This window comes from Pongo abelii, chromosome 3 (assembly GCF_028885655.2).
Source record: "Pongo abelii isolate AG06213 chromosome 3, NHGRI_mPonAbe1-v2.0_pri, whole genome shotgun sequence".
Lineage (NCBI taxonomy): Eukaryota > Metazoa > Chordata > Mammalia > Primates > Hominidae > Pongo > Pongo abelii.
Window position 1 is genome coordinate 161,093,928 of NC_071988.2, and position 16,047 is coordinate 161,109,974.

The 16,047-nt window shown below is 47.8% G+C and overlaps 1 protein-coding gene across 6 annotated transcripts in view; it reads right to left on the minus strand.

Annotated features, from left to right (window-relative positions):
* ELF2 (E74 like ETS transcription factor 2) overlaps nucleotides 1-428 on the minus strand; it is a 142,756-nt gene extending 142,328 nt beyond the window's left edge. For 5 of the 6 annotated variants that reach the window (XM_054553537.2, XM_054553533.2, XM_024245933.3 and 2 more), the window contains exon 1: nucleotides 296-428. The gene's annotated coding sequence lies outside the window, so the exon portion shown is untranslated. The remainder of the gene's footprint in view (nucleotides 1-295) is intronic. The other variant, XM_054553540.2, reaches the window with a different exon arrangement.
* Nucleotides 429-16,047: the final 15,619 nt, after the last annotated feature.

The following is a 16,047-nucleotide window of genomic DNA, read 5'->3' on the forward strand; positions in this document are numbered from 1 at the left end:
TTCCCTCAGCCCTGCCCCGCGCCCCGCGCTCCCCGCGGGCAGGCGCGCAGCGCGCGTTCCCCTTTCTCCAAGTCCCGCTCCGCGACCGTTGCCTGGGGACACTCAGCCCCCTTCCCCCAGCCCCCGGCCAGTGTCACCGCCGCAGCCGCCGGAAAACCCCTCCGCAAACCCCGAAGCAAACAACACAAGCGCGGGGCGGGGGCGCGGAGGGAGGCGGCGGCAGTCGGGACAGCCAGGCTTTATCGCCGCGCCCTTCGCGCTCCCTCTCACCAGCCTCGGCTGCCCGCGCTCTTACCTGCTCTCCGCGACGCCTGGGAAGACCGCGGCGTCCTTTTCCCTCTCAGCAGGGCCGCGGACTAGCCGCCGTCGCCGCCGCCGTTGGCCGAGCGTCCGGAGGGAGCCGGGGCCTCCCCAGCAGCCCGAGCCCCTCCACAGGGAGAGGAGGAGACAAAACAGAGGCTCGCCGCCCCGCGCAGCGACCCCCGCCCGCACCGTCCCTCCGACCCCCAACCGCCTAGGCGACTGCGGCGACACAGAGCTCGGCGCGGGGAGGAATGGTGGCCCCCGCCCCGCTCCCGGCCCGCTCCCTCCACCCCCCGCCTCGGCTCCTCCCCCTCGGCCTCCTGCCGCCGCCACCAGGACACTGGAGTCCGCCTCCCCCTCCCAGCCAGCTCAGAGTGCTCCTCCCCTCCCCACGCGGCGGGGGGGCGGGGGCGGCACCGCCAGTCACCGCAGCGCCTGTCAAACGCGGGCCGGCTATTTATACCCCGCGGGGCCCCGCCGCCCTCGGGTCCCCACCAGCCCGCCGAACCTGCCTCTTTTGCTGTCTTGAATCCCGCCTTCCTCTCCTCGCCCAACTTCTCCCAAACCCGCCTTCCCAGGTAAAGACGCTCGTCACTTGTCCGGCTCCCTGCCCAGGGCTCGCCGATCTCGCTCTCCACTCCAGCCCCGGATTGGTGCAGGGGGCTCTGCCGCACGGGGCAGGCGTGTGAGGATTACGGGGCCGCGCGTGCACCTGCAGCGCCCGCCGGCTTCCCCCAGCCGGTCGGGACCGCACGCACACACCCTCGCCACTCAGGGCCCCCGCAGGCCCCGCCGTCACCGCATCCCCAACTCAGGACTCTCGCCCTTCTCCGGAGACGGCCCCACAGTCGGGCAGTCTGACAGTTACGGGGGGGCGAGGTTTTGCAAAAACTCCGAGCCCGGTCCTTCCAGTCCCCACTCCTCAGCCTTGGCTAAGTGAAAGGTGGGGGTTCGGGCAGGAGCGCGACGCCGGCCAGGAGCGCGACGCCAGCCCCGCCCCGGCCGGTGACGCACGTGGCGCACCGCCCCGCCAGCCTCGCGCCCCTCGGCGCCGCCAGCTCCTCCTCCCCGCTAGCAAAAGCTCGGCGTAGTACACCCGCAACCCCGCCCCATTCCCAGAAATTACCACCCGCCCAACAGCCCGGCCGCGCGGCGGTTGGTGCCGGCGTTTGCTGGCGGTCGGGTGGCGGGGCCCAGCGCGCAGCTGCGGAGCGCGGCGGGCGGCCCCTTGGCGCTGCCCGGGGAGCTGCGGGCATCCGCATCTAGCTATTGTCGCTCCTTGCGCTGTCCGCAACGGAGAAGTAACTCAAGTCTGAGTGTTGTTGGTGCGAGAATGAGAGAGTGTTTTGGTGTGGGAGTATTTTGGCCCAAGTGCCTGCGAATTCGAAAACGAAAACCCAGCAGTGGCTGCACGCTTCTGGTTTCCACACTTTCACACAAAGGGGAGCCTTCGAGCGGGGCACTCTCACGCGCCTTCAAGTGCACAAAAGCCAATGACACGGTGCTGTGGGTTGCCCTGTGTAGGAGCGTCTCTTTAATGGGCTTTCTTAGGCACAGTTAATGCATACAAACGCCTCAGTCTATTCCTTCACCACCACCATTCCCCGCCGCGGCGTTTTCTGTATTTGTTTCTTTAACAAAGAGCACAGCCTGTCCGGTGCGCGCGGGGCTCATTTTGGTCCCCTCCTGGGCTCCTGCAGCCTCGCCGCGATGGACCTGGCACCTGGCGCGGTATTCACCAGCTGATTTCTGGGCTCCAGCGTTACCCTTTTTACGGCTTCACAACCAGTCTGGAGCAAAGAAGAAACACTGAGGAATATAAGTGATAGCTGTTCTCTTGAAAGGGACGTGGGAACCGTGGAAATCACCCTAGAGTAAGGCTTAAATGTCAGAAAGCTGCAGGAGGCTCCAGATTTAAATCCCTGAAGAGCCTAAGAATGTAATGATCTTTTGTTAATACTGTTGTTGCCTCTATTTTCTTGGGGGTGAGTCTTCTCTTCCTTTCTTAAAAAGCAACTCTGGGCCAGGCGCAGTGGCTCACGCCTGTAATCCCAGCACTTTGGGAGGCCCTGGAGGGTGGATTGCCTGAGGTCAGGAGTTCGAGACCAGCCTGCCTAACATGGTGAAACCCCGTCTCTACTAAAAATACAAAAATTAGCCGGGCGTGGTGGCACAGGCCTGTAGTCCCAGCTACTCGGGAGGCAGGAGAATCGCTTGAACCCAGGAGGTAGAGGTTGCAGTGAGCCGAGATCGCAACACTACACTCCAGCCTGGGCGACAGAGCAAGACTCCTTCTCAGAAAAAAAAAAAAAAAGGCCAGAAGCGGTGGCTCACGCCTGTAATCCCAGCACTCTGGAAGGCCGAGGCGGGCGGATCACCTGATCACCTGAGGTCAGAAGTTCAAGGCCATCCTGGCTAACACGGTGAAACCCCGTCTCTACTAAAAATACAAAAAATTAGCCGGGTGTGGTGGTGTGCGCCTGTAATTCCAGCTACTCGGGAGGCTGAGGCAGGAGAATCGCTTGAACCCGAGAGGCGGACGTTGCATTGAGCCCAGATCGCACCATTGCACTCTAGCCTGGGCAACGAGAGTGAAACTCCGTCTCAAAAAAAAGTCTGAGGGCTCCTATTCTTATTTAAGAAATTTTTACTCTTGAACACAGAGGAAACCTGGAGACCATGATTGTTAGTCAAAGATCCTCTTAACTCTTGACAAAGTTTTCTGGATTCCTGAGTTCTCAATCATGGGACTATTGACACCCTTTTGAATTAAAGAATTTGTAAAACTTTGGTAACATTCAAATCTTTAATACACAATAAACAGGATTCTGCAAACAGCACCCTTTCTAAGGGAGTCTTTTTATCTCACTTCTTGTAAAATAACTTATCACTTATGGGAACCATTGCCCACTTTGATATTTGTAAGGAATTAATTAATAATCAATAATATTGCATCTTCATAACATAACATAACATAGCATACTAAGGAGCCGGCAAAGAAAAAGCCTGATTCCTATTGTTAGGGACAGATATCACCTGCCAAGTCATATAATTTCTGTTGTCAGCCACGTTGAGAAGAAATTCTCTCCCACTGCCGGTTGGCAGTAAGCTGGAAAGTCCCAGGTGGATAACAGTAGCAGATAACATTATTGTTCCCAATTTTTCACTACTCCATGCATGCTTGCCCTTTGAAATACAGCTTTGTAGTTCCTCTCAGTAGAGATAGAATGTTTCTCCACCCTGTTCATGTTGGGCTTAGATCAGTCCATTTGCTTTTGGCCAAAGGAAGATAGGCAGAAGTGACAGTGTGACAGTTCTGAGCCTGGCCTCAAGAGGTATTTCATGTTTCTCCTTCCCTCTCTGGCACTCTTGTTTTTCACAATGTGAAGAACATACCTGGCTAGTTTGCTGGTCGAAGAAGTATGAAGCAGGTCTGAAGCCAGTCCCAGCTTGGGGTCAGCAACCCAAAGAATAAAGGATTGTTGTTTCAAGCCGTGTTTTGGAGTAACAGCGTTTTGGAGTAATAGTGTTTTGGAGTAGTTGGTTCCTGGAATTAGTGTTGTGATAGCTGACTGAAACAACAGCAGAGAGAGCAATCTGCTTCCTTCATATTGGCCTGCAAGGTGCCTAACTTGATGTCTCTCAGGCAGCTCTTTGGCTATGGTTCTTAGACACATCCCTTATGGAGGCCAGCTGAGTAAGGAACCCAGAAATTTTACAGCAAGCTTGTCCATCCCAGGGCCTGCAGGCTGCATGCGGCCCTGGACAGCTTTGAATGCAGCCCAACACAAATTTGTTGGGCTTAAAATTTCTTAAAATACTTTTTTGCGATTTTTTTTTTTTAAGCTCATCAGCTGTCATTAGTGTTAGTGTATTTAATGTGTGGCCCAAGATAATAATTCTTCCAGTGTGGCCCTGGAAAGCCAAAAGATTGGACACCCCTGGTTTACAGTAAAGCATTCTAGAGAACAGGGGTCAGAAGGAAAAGTCTACTGTGGCCAGTAGTCCTAGTAGCAAGCTAATGATCATGGAATAGGAAATCTCTGTGTTGTAACTGGATTGCTTTTGCTTTTGTTTTTTATGTTATATAGTTTTTTATGTTATATAGTTTATTTTTAAATTATTTTTATTTATATTTTATTTATTTTTATTATAGTTTATTTTTTAATTATACAGTGATTCATTAATACATTCTCATCAATTTTCAAATTATTCAAAATAAACTTTTTAAAACCCAAGTTCCCCTTCCCTCTCCATTTCCCTTCCCACTCCTCACTTACCCTTCACACTTACCCAGCCATCCCCTACCTCTACTTTTCCACAGATAACCATAAATGAAAAATTAGCCTTTAAGCTTCTAGACCTTTTTCTGTGCTTGTATATACATATACATATATTTATATACTAAATATAAATATGATTATATGTGTATTAGGTATAATGCTTTTATAGTTTTCTCTGTGTTATTTCTCCCTTTGTTTTCTTCAGTATATAGGAAAGTGGTTTTTTTTTTTAATTATTTCATCCTTGGCTGGGTACTGTGGCTACATCTGTAATCCCAGCACTTTGAGAGGCCAAAGTGGGAGGATCACTTGAGCCCAGAAGTTCGAGACCAGCATGGGCAGGAGGATCACATAGTTTGAGACCCCATCTCTACAAAGAAAATAAAATAAAGTTAGCCAGGTGTGGTGGTATGGATCTGTAGTCCCAGCTACTGGGGAGGCTGAGGCAGAAGGATCACATGAGCCCAGGAGTTTGAGGTTGCAGCGTGCTGTGCTCGCACCACCCCACTGCAGCCTGGGTGACAGAGTGAGATCCTGTCTCAAAAATAAATAAAATAAAACAAATAAAATTCCATTCTGCCTTCAGTATAATAGACTAACCAAAGGAAGAGATTTTCCTGCTATTATATCAGAATATTAAATGGTAGGAGGACACTTTAGGGCTGAGTATGGGGATGGCAGTGACAATCAACATGAGGAAAAGAAGAGAAAACAAAATTCTGAGTAGTGGCCAGTAAGTCATTTCCCTCTCCCAACCTTTCAACTTCACGTTCTCAGGCAAATCCTTGGAAGTACTGAGTTATGTTTGATTAAATGAGGTAATTGTCCCTTATGACATTCCAAGTCCAAGAGAATGTAGTAGAAGCTATGCTGCCTTTTCTGACCTAACTTCTGGAGTCACATAGCATCACTTTGTTGTATTCTCTTGGTCACACAAATTGATCGTAACTCAGTGTGGGAGAGTACTACACAAGGACATTCATACCAGGAGATGAGGATCATTGAGGGCCATGTTGGAAGCTGGCAGCCACTAGCGCATTCACTCAGTAGTGAATTTTGAGTGATTGACCCAATCTTTAAACAGATTGCCTCGTCACAGGTCAGCAGATTCCCTGGTTGACAACTACTAGGTAGATTTTACAGGAACAGCCAGGAAAATCTCTTCTTTGCCTCTCCTTAAAGAAAGAAAAGTTCTGGACAGCTATCCAACAGCAATATTCTGTTGTTAACCTATCTTATTTGTGAACCACTATGTCCAACCCTCCATACAAAGATTATTCATACCTCTCCCATGCTATAGGTCTGCAAAGTAATCTAGTCCCCCAAACTCACTTTTTGTTTTAGGTATTGTTTTGCCTTTTAGAAATCAGAATCTTTTGAACATTGTATATTAAATAAGTTATAAGAGGGCTGCCTTAGAATAACCAAACCCAAAATAATCTGGAGGGCATGGGTTAAGTTTCCAGAATCCAATGAAGTAATTTTGAGGATGAAATTTGAAGCATCCAAAAAATAAATAGAAATTTGTACTATCAAATGCAATCAGATAAATAAGCAGAAAGTATAAACTTTTGAATATAGAAGGAAGTTAAATCCTCATGAGTTGCATCTATAACTTCATCCTGCAATGTTTTCTAGTAAAATAAGTACTTAAAACCATTTCATAATTTCAGTTCTTGATATATTTTACAAGCAACCTTCTCTTTAAAATAGTGCTTTAGTTGGAAGAATTCTATTAATTCTGTCTACAAATTAATTAATTTTAAAGAATATTTTATTGCTTTGTTAAAATATTTGAAATATTTAAGATGAATTACACTTTATTCTAGTTAGAATTTTTAATGTTTTTGATGTTAAAACCAACTCTTGTTAGCAGATTTCACTTTCATATCTTTATTATAAGCTTAAAAGTCAAAATTAAATGAACATCAAGACATATTATTAGTGATTTAAGATCATGTTAATCTTTTTTTTTTTTTTGAGACAGAGTTTTGCTCTTGTCGCCCAGGCTGGAGTGCAGTGGCACAATCTCGGCTAACTGCAACCTCTGCCTCCTGAGTTCAAGCAGTTCTCCTGCCTCAGCCTCCCGAGTAGCTGGGATTAAGGTGCCTGCCTCCACGCCCGGATAATTTTTGTATTTTTAGTAGAGACAGGGTTTCACTATGTTGGCCAGGCTGGTCTCGAACTCCTGACCTCATGATCTGCCTGCCTCGGCCTCCCAATGTGCTGGGATTACAGGCGTGAGCCACCGCGCCTGGCCAACCAGATTCATCTTTACAGTTTCTGAATAAAATAGTTTACTTAATAAAATTCAGGATAAATGCTATATTAGCTAATTAAAGCACAAATATAAATATCTTCCATGGGAAACTACTTGAAACAAACTTTCATATTTGTGCCACATAATTTTTAAAGGCATTTAACTGGCTGGGTGCAGTGGCTCACGCCTGTAATCCCAGCACTTTGGGAGGCGGAGGCAGGCAGATCACCTGAGGTTAAGAGTTTGAGACTAGTCTGGCCAACGTGATGAAACCCCGCCTCTACTGAAAATACAAAAATTAGCCAGGCATGGTGGCGGGTGCCTGTAATCCCAGTTACTCAGGCAGCTGAGGCAAGAGAATTGCTTGAACCCGGGAGGCAGAGGTTGCAGTGAGCCAAGATCATGCCATTGTACTCCAGCCTGGGCGACAGAGAGAAACTCGGTCTTGGAAAAAAAAAAAAAAAAAAGTAATAAATAAATAAAGGCATTTAACCCTGACTCTCCCATGCTTCTAAGTTAAAATGAGTTAATAGAAATGTGTCTTTCCATTCACTTTCAGATCACCCTAAAAAAAAGAAAAACCAAAAGGCTTTCCCATTATTTATTTGCTTTCTTTTCTGGGGTTTTTTCCTGTTTGTCAGCTAACTACTGTAGGTAGCATTATTTTAATAAAAGTAAATAATAATGACAACAACACAATAATATTGACCTCTATTCATATACTGCTAGGTTTTCTGTGTTTATTCATCTTATGAGTATTATCACCATTTCATAGTTGATGCTGAAACTGAGAGGTTATGTCACTTGTTCAAAGTTATACAGTAGGTGGCAGGGTTGGATATTGAATCCATCTCCAGAGCCTGTACTCTTAACCACTAGTACAGCATATTATTAAAATACTGTTTTCGTTTTCTTTTCTTTTTTCTTTTGTTTTTTTTTTAGATAGGGCCTTTCTCTGTTGCCCATGCTAGAGTGCACTGGCTTCACCCTCCAGGGTGGCTGAGACTATAAGTCATCATACCCAGCTAATTTGTATGTGTATGTATGTATGTATGTATGTATGTATGAATTTATTTATTTATTTTAGAGATAGGATCTTGCCATGTTGCCCAGGCTGGTAGTCAAACTCATGGCTTCAAAAGATCTTCCTGCCTCATCCTCCCAAAGTGCTGGAATTACAGGTGTGAAGCATGGCACCCAGCCTAAAGTGCTTTTTTGACATATGTAGGGCAGTCCTGTTCCAACTGTTCATGTCCAAACATAGAGAATGAAAAGCATTGCTCTCTGTTTCGCCTGTTGTCCTATTCCCCCAAATTTATAGGGGGCTGCTGTCACCTTGTATTCTGACTCACCTGTTTGGCTTTTTATTTATTTATTTATTTTTTCCTTGAGACAGGGTCTGTCTGTCACCCAGGCTGCAGTGCAGTGGTGCAATCACGGTTCACTGCACCCTCAGCTTCCCGGCCTCAGGTGATCCTCTCACCTCAGCCTCCCAAGTAGCTGGGACCACAGGCGCCTGCCACCATGCCCAACTAATTTTTGTATTTTTTGTAGAGACAGGATTTTGCCATGTTGCCCAGGCTGGTCCTGAACTCCTGGACTCAAGTGATCTTCCCACCTTGGCCTCCCAGAGTACAGGCATGAGCCACCATGCCAGGTGTGTTTGGCCTTTATGTTCTGCCTAACATGCCAGCCACTGCCAAAGTGCTTGGGTGCTTCCGACCATGTTCCTTATATCCCACTCTCCAAACATTCCCTTCACTAGTAGATGCCAACTAATTCCCTCTACTCCAGCCTGTGGCTTCTGTATCCTGCTCTCCTTGTTTCCCTTCTTGTCTGCCACATTAAGTTTGAGCAGACTTTCCATATCTGCTGGTGACACTGACTACTAAGCAAAAGAGAGAGAGAGAGAGAAATTTAAAGCCAGAACAAGAAACCAATCAATATGGAGGGTAAAAGGGTCACAGAAGGACCATGATTAAAATGTGAATACCAGCCAGGCAGTGGAGGCCCACCTGTAGTCTCAACTTCTCAGGAGGCTGAGGCAGTAGGATCGCTTATGCCCAGGAGTTCTGGGCTGTAGTGTGCTATGCCCATCAGGTGTCTGCACTAAGTTCAGCATCAATATGGTGACCTCCCAGGAGCAGGGGACCACCAGGTTACCTAAGGAGGAGTGAACCAACCTAGGTCAGAAACAGAGCAGGTCAAAACTCCCATGCTGATCAGTAGTGGGATCACACCTGTGAATGACCAGTGCTAAAGTGTTCTCCGGTCTGGGCAACATAGTGAGACAACTCCCCATAAATAATTTTTTTTTTTCAATTCAGACAGTCTTGCTCTGTCACCCAGGCTAGAGTGCAGTGGTGTGATCTCAGCTCACTGCAACTTCTGCCTCTTAGATTCAAGCAATTCTCCCACCTCAGCATCCTGAGTAGCTGGGATTACAGGCACATGCCACCATGCCCAGCTTTTTTTTTTTTTCAGTAGAAGCGGGGTTTTGCCATGTTGGCCAGATTCGTCTCAAACTCCTGACCTCAAGTGATCCGCCCACCTCAGCCTCCCAAAGTGCTGGGATTACAGGTGTGAGCCACCTCACCTGGCCTCCCATAAACAAATATTTTTAAATGTGAATACCAGAAAGTAGAGGATAGAAGGCTGGGCATGGCATGGTGGCTCACGCCTATAATCCCAGTACTTTGGAAGGTTGAGGTGGGCGGATCACTTTGCCTAGGAGTTCAAGACCAGCCTGGGCAACATAGTGAAACCCATCTCTACAAAAAATACAAAAATTAGCCAGTGTGGTGGCATGCACCTGTAGTTGCAGGTACTCGGAAGGCTGAGAAAAGAGAATCACCTGAGTCAGGAAGTGGAGGCTGCAGTGAGCCGTGATTGTGCTACTGCATTCCAGCATGGGCAACAGAGCAAGACCCTGTATCAAAAAAAATTTTTCTAATTAAAATAGAAAAGGAAGCCAGGCGCAGTGGCTCACACCTGCAATCCCAACACTTTGGGAGGCTGAGGTGGGTGGATCATTTGAGGTCAGGAGTTCAAGACCAGCCTGACCAACATGGTGAAACCCTGTCTCTACTAAAAATACAAAAATTAGGCCACGCACATTGGCTCACGCCTGTAATCCCAGCACTTTGGGAGACCAAGGCAGGCAGATCACGAGGTCAGGAGATGGAGATCATTCTGGCCAACATGGTGAAACCCCATCTCTACTAAAAAAATTAGCTGGGTGTGGTGCAGACGCCTGTAATCCCAGCTACTTGGGAGGCTGAGGCACAAGAATCACTTGAACCCAGGAGGCAGAGTTTGCAGTGAGCCGAGATCGTGCCACTGCACTCCAGCCTGGAGACAGAGTGAGACTCCATCTAAAAAAAAAAATATATATATATATATATATATATATATTTTTTTTTTTTTTTTTTTTTTTTAATTAGCCAGGCGGTAGTGGCGCACACCTGTAATCCCAGCTACTTGGGAGGCTGAGGCAGGAGAATCACTTGAGCCTGGGAGGGGAGGTTGTCGTGAGCCAAGATCACGCCACTGCACTCCAGTCTGGGTGACAGAGTGAGACCCTGTCTCTAAAGGAAAAAAAGAAAGAAAGGAAAGGGGCCGGGCGCAGTGGCTCATGCCTGTAATTCCAGTACTTTGGGAGGCCGAGGAAGGTGGATCACCTGAGGTCAGGAGTTCAAGATGAGCCTGGCCAACATGGTGAAACCTCGTCTCTACTAAAAATACAAAAATTAGCCGGGCATGGTGGTGGACGCCTGTAATCCCAGCTACTCGGAAGGCTGAGGCAGGACAATTGCTTCAACCAGGAGGTGGAGGCTGCAGTGAGTAGAGATCGCACCATGCACTTCAGCCTGGATGACAGCAAAACTCCATCTCAAAAACAGGAAAGAAAGAAAGAAAAGGATGGAATAAATGGGAAGAGGAGAGGAGATGAGAGTTTAAAAATACTGTAAATCCACACACAAGACTGGAAACTCCCATAATAGAAAGGAAAATGGGAAATGAAAATAGGTTTATGGTTAAAATTAATATCTAAGAGCTCATGAATAGGTATAGGTCGAGCGTGGCAGCTCACACCTGTAATCCCAGCACTTTGGGAGGCCGAGTCAGGTGGATAACCTGAGGTCAGGAGTTTGAGACCAGCCTGACTAACATAGTGAAACCCCGTCTTTACTAAAAATACAAAAATTAGCTGGGTGGGCATGATGTCGCATGCCTGTAATGCCAGCTACTCGTGAGAGCGAGACAGGAGAATCGCTTGAACCCAGGAGGTGGAGGTTGCAGTGAGCCGAGAGATCATGCTATTGCACTCCAGCCTGGGCAACAAGAACAAAACTCTGTCTCAAAAAAATAAATAAAATAAAATAAAAATTAAAAATGAATAGGTATAGTAATTGATAATATCTATACTTATATGTGGTCAGAGGCCTAAATACCAATGAAATACTTTTGAAATTTAGCATCTTCTTAGTAGGTGCACTGTTTGGTTTGGTTTTGTTTTTTTTTCCTGAGACAAAGTTTTGCTCTTGTTGGCTAGGCTGAAGTGCAGTGGCATGATCTCAGCTCACTGCAACCTCTGCCTCCCAGGTTCAAGCGATGTCTTAGCCTTCCGAGTCGCTGGGATTACAGACATGCACCACCATGCCCAGCTAATTTTATATTTTTTAGTAGAGACAGGGTTTCTTCATGTTGGTCAGGCTGGTCTCCATCTCCCAACCTCAGGTGATCCTCCCGCCTCGGCCTCCCAAAGTGCTAGGATTACAGGCGTGAGCCACCGAGCCAAGTGGTGCACTTTCTTTTTTTTTTTTTTTTTGAGACAGAGTCTCACTCTGTCACCTAGGCTGGAGTGCAGTGGTGCGATCTCGGCTGACTGCAAGCTCTGCCTCCCAGGTTCACGCCATTCTCCTGCCTCAGCCTCCTGAGTAGCTGGGACTACAGGCGCCCGCCACCACGCCCGGCTAAGTTTTTGTATTTTTAGTAGAGACGGGGTTTCACCTTGTTAGCCAGGATGGTCTCGATCTCCTGACTTCATGATCCACCCGCCTCGGCCTCCCAAAGTGCTGGGATTACAGGCGTGAGCCACCGCGCCCGGCCATGCACTTTCTTTTAATCCTCACAATCACCCAGTCAGGAAGATATTATAGTATTATCATATTTTAGATTATGAAACTGACCTGGCTGGGCATGGTGGCTCATGGCCGGGCACGGTGGCTCTCACCTGTAATCCTAGCACTTTGGGAGGCTGAGGCAGGCAGATCACTTGAGGTCAGGAGTTCAAGACCAGCCTGGCCAACATGGTGAAACCTTGTCTTTACTAAAAATACAAAAATCAGCCGGGTATGGTAGCATGGGCCTTTAATCCCAGCCGTTGATGATGCTGAGGCAGGAGGTTCACTTGAACCTGTGAGGAGGAGGTTGTAGTGAGCCGAGATCGCACCACTGCCCTCCAGCCTGGGCGAAAGAGTGAGACACCATCTCAAAAAAAAAAGGAAAAGAAAAAGAAACTGACTTTTCCCAGGATCGCTAGTAAGTTAGCAGGGGAAACTAGCTGACTCCAGGGTCCAAGTTCTTTTTTTTTTTTTTTTTTTGAGACGGAGTCTTGCTCTGTTGCCCAGGCTGGAATGCAATGGCACAATCTCTGCTCACTGCAAGCTCCGCCCCCCGGATTCATGCCATTCTCCTGCCTCAGCCTCCCGAGTAGCTGGGACTACAGGTGCCCACCACCACACCTGGCTAAATTTTTTGTATTTTTAGTAGAGATGGGGTTTCACAGTGTTCGCCAGGATGGTCTTGATCTCCTGACCTCATGATCCACCCGCCTCGGCCTCCCAAAGTGCTGGGATTACAGGCGTGAGCCACCTCACCTGGCCCAAGCTCCAAGTTCTTAACAGTCTGCCCAGCCTCTTCCTCCTCCTCCTCCTCCTCCTCATTATCATCCCCAGGGTGTCAGGCCAGCCTCTCCCTATAGTGTGCTCTCCTATGGATAGATAATACCTCTGCCTAATACAGCTGAGCAGAAATGGAATTTGAATCCAGTTTTTCTTATTTTTACAGGCTCCCTTTTTGAGATCACTGAAGTGAGAAGTGGGGAAGAGGAAGGTCTTAGGTGATGCCCTTGAGCCTAGAGGAAAGGGTTTAGCAATAACAGACTCTTTTTAATTAACTCGCTAAGTCAGGGCAGGAAGCAAGCAAACTAGTGAAGCTGAGGGGACGAGAGGAAGCCAAGTACAGATTGACAGAGGCAGGCTTGAATCTAGTGAGGCAGGGAGAGATTAGGAAAATTAGGAAGCTAAGGAAAATTAGGAAGCTAAGGAAAATAGTGTGTCCGGAACTGGTGGGTTCTTGGTCTCACGGACTTCAAGAATGAAGCCGTGGACCCTCATGGTGAGTGTTACAGTTCTTAAAGGCTGTGTGTCAGGAGTTTGTTCCTTCTGATGTTTGCAGGTGTTTGGAGTTTCTTCCCTCTGGTAGGTTCGTGGTCTCGCCGGCTCAGGAATGAAGCTGCAGATCTTCACGGTGAGTGTTACAGCTCATAAAGGCAGTGTAGACCCAAAGAGTGAGCAGCAGCAAGATTTACTGCAGAAAGTGAAAGAACAAAGTTTCCAAAGCGTGGAAGGGAACTCCAGCGGGTTGCCACTGCTGGCTCAGGCAGCCTGCTTTTATTGTCTTATCTGGCCCCACCCACATCCTGCTGATTGGTAGAGCCAAGTGGTCTGTTTTGACAGGGCGCTGATTGGTGCGTTTACAATCCCTGAGACTAGACACAAAGGTTCTCCGTCCCCACCAGATTAGCTAGATACAGAGTGTGGACTGGTGCATTCACAAAGCCTGAGCTAGACACAGGGTGCTGATTGGTGTGTTTACAAACCTTGAGCTAGATACAGAGTGCTGATTGGTGTATTTACAATCCCTTAGCTAGACATAAAGGTTCTCCGCCTCCCCACCAGACTCAGGAACCCAGCTGGCTTCACCCAGTGGATTCCGTACCGCACCAGGGCTGCAGGTGGAGCTGCCTGCCAGTCCCCCGCCGTGCGCCTGCACTCCTCAGCCCTTGGGTGGTCGATGGGACTGGGCACAGTGGAGCAGGTGGTGGTGCTCATCAGGGAGGCTCGGGCCGCACAGGAGCCCACGGAGCCGGGGGGAGGCTCAGGCATGGCGGGCTGCAGGTCCCGAGCCCTGCCCTGCGGGAAGGCAGCTAAGGCCCGGCGAGAAATTGAGCACAGCAGCTGCTGGCCCAGGTGCTAAGCCCCTCACTGCCCGGGGCCAGTGGGGCCCGCCGGCCGCCCCTAGTGCGGGAAGCCCATGCCCACGCCTACCCAGAACTCGCGCTGGCCCGCAAGCACCGCGCGCAGCCCCAGTTCCCGCCCCCGCCTCTCCCTCCACACCTCCCTGCAAGCTGAGGGAGCCGGCTCCGGCCTTGGCCAGCCCAGAAAGGGGCTCCCACAGTGCAGCAGCGGGCTGAAGGGCTCCTCCAGTGCCGCCAAAGTGGGAGCCCAGGCAGAGGAGGCGCCGAGAGTGAGCAAGAGCTGTGAGGACTGCCAGCACGCTGTCACCTCTCAATAGGAAAGAGCTAAAATTCATTAGCCAACAGTGGACTTGAATGTGGACAGTTATCCACTTTATAACTTGGGGGTTTTTTGGTTTGGTGTGGTTTGGTTTGGTTTTGTTGATAGAGTCTCAGTCTGCCACCCAGGCTAGAGTTCAGTGGTACGATCATGGCTCACTGCAGTCTGGATCTTCTGTGCTCAAGTAATCCTCCCACCTCAGCCTCCCAAGTAGCTGGAACTGCAGGTGCATGCCACCATCCCTGGCTGATTTTTTATTTTTTGTGGAGACAGGGGTCTCACTATGTTACCCAGAATGGTCTTGAACTCCTGGACTCAAGGTATCCGCCTGCCTCGGATTCCCAAAGTGCTGGGATTACAGGCATGAGACACCACACCCAGCCTACTTTATAATTTTGACTATAGCTAGCCGTGTCTGTATGTTCAGAATTATTTTGCTTTTCAGTTTTTCCTCAGGATGTCTTGTGTATTTTTATATGGTAGTTGACATTTACTATTAACCAGTTTTGATATTTTTCCAATATTTATGTGATAGAAAATTTCATTGTTTTTATATTGTTTATTAAAAATTTCAGTCTTTAATATTTTTTCTTTTTCATTAGCCCAAAGAGCCCTTCAATCATTAATGTAATACTTGTTAAATTAGGCAGGAACTAGATATTAGGGTGTGCCTATAACATCAGTCCCGAATAGCCAGATTAGATAAACTATTTAGTGCCTCTCAGGCCCTAATATACTGAACTCCCAAATGCCAGTATGCTGAGAACAGCAACGGAAAAAATTTTACAGAAGATGCACATGTGGTTATCACCACCAACTGAATAGCACTGAGCTTTTTTTTTTTTTTCTTTTTGAGAGGGAGTCTTGCTTTATCCCCAGGCTGGAGTGCAGTGGCACGATCTCTGCTCACTGCAACCTCCGCCTCCCGGGTTCAAGTGATTCTCCTGCCTCAGTCTCCCGAATAGCTGGGACTAGAGGCACGCGCCACCACGCCCAGCTAATTTTTGTATTTTTAGTAGAGAGAGGTTTCACCATGTTGGCCAGGATGGTCTCAATTTCTTGACCTCGTGCTCCACACACCTTGGCCTCCGAAAGTGCTGAGATTACAGGCACGAGCCACTGCGCCCGGCCAGCACTGAGCTTTTTGAGTGTAGAGTTTTCAGACGACACAGAAGGTTTTGGTCTAAATGGTCTAGATACCTTGAAATGAGATTAAGAAGTAGTATCACGGACTGTGATGTAAGTGACTGACTTTGTGGAATTCTCTTCCCACTGCAACATCTTTACAGTGATCCTGTTTTCTAGAATCAGATTTTGGGGATGAAATGAATGGAATGAAAGGATGAAAAAGTAAGACAAAAAAGCAAGATTTTTTTGTATATTCCAGGTATTCTAGCTGTTTTTATTTTTGTAGGATAAACATTTCAAAGATGTGATTAGTGGGGAAAAAAGAGAAGACAGATTACAATAAACATACGTATATTTACCAGGGCTTAAGGCCATTTAGTCTACCAGGTAACATTTTTTTTTTAAGCTTTAGAATTTACAAAGTTAACATCAGTCTGAAACAAACATTTAATTTTTTTAAGCTTTAGAACTTACAAAGTTAACATCAGTC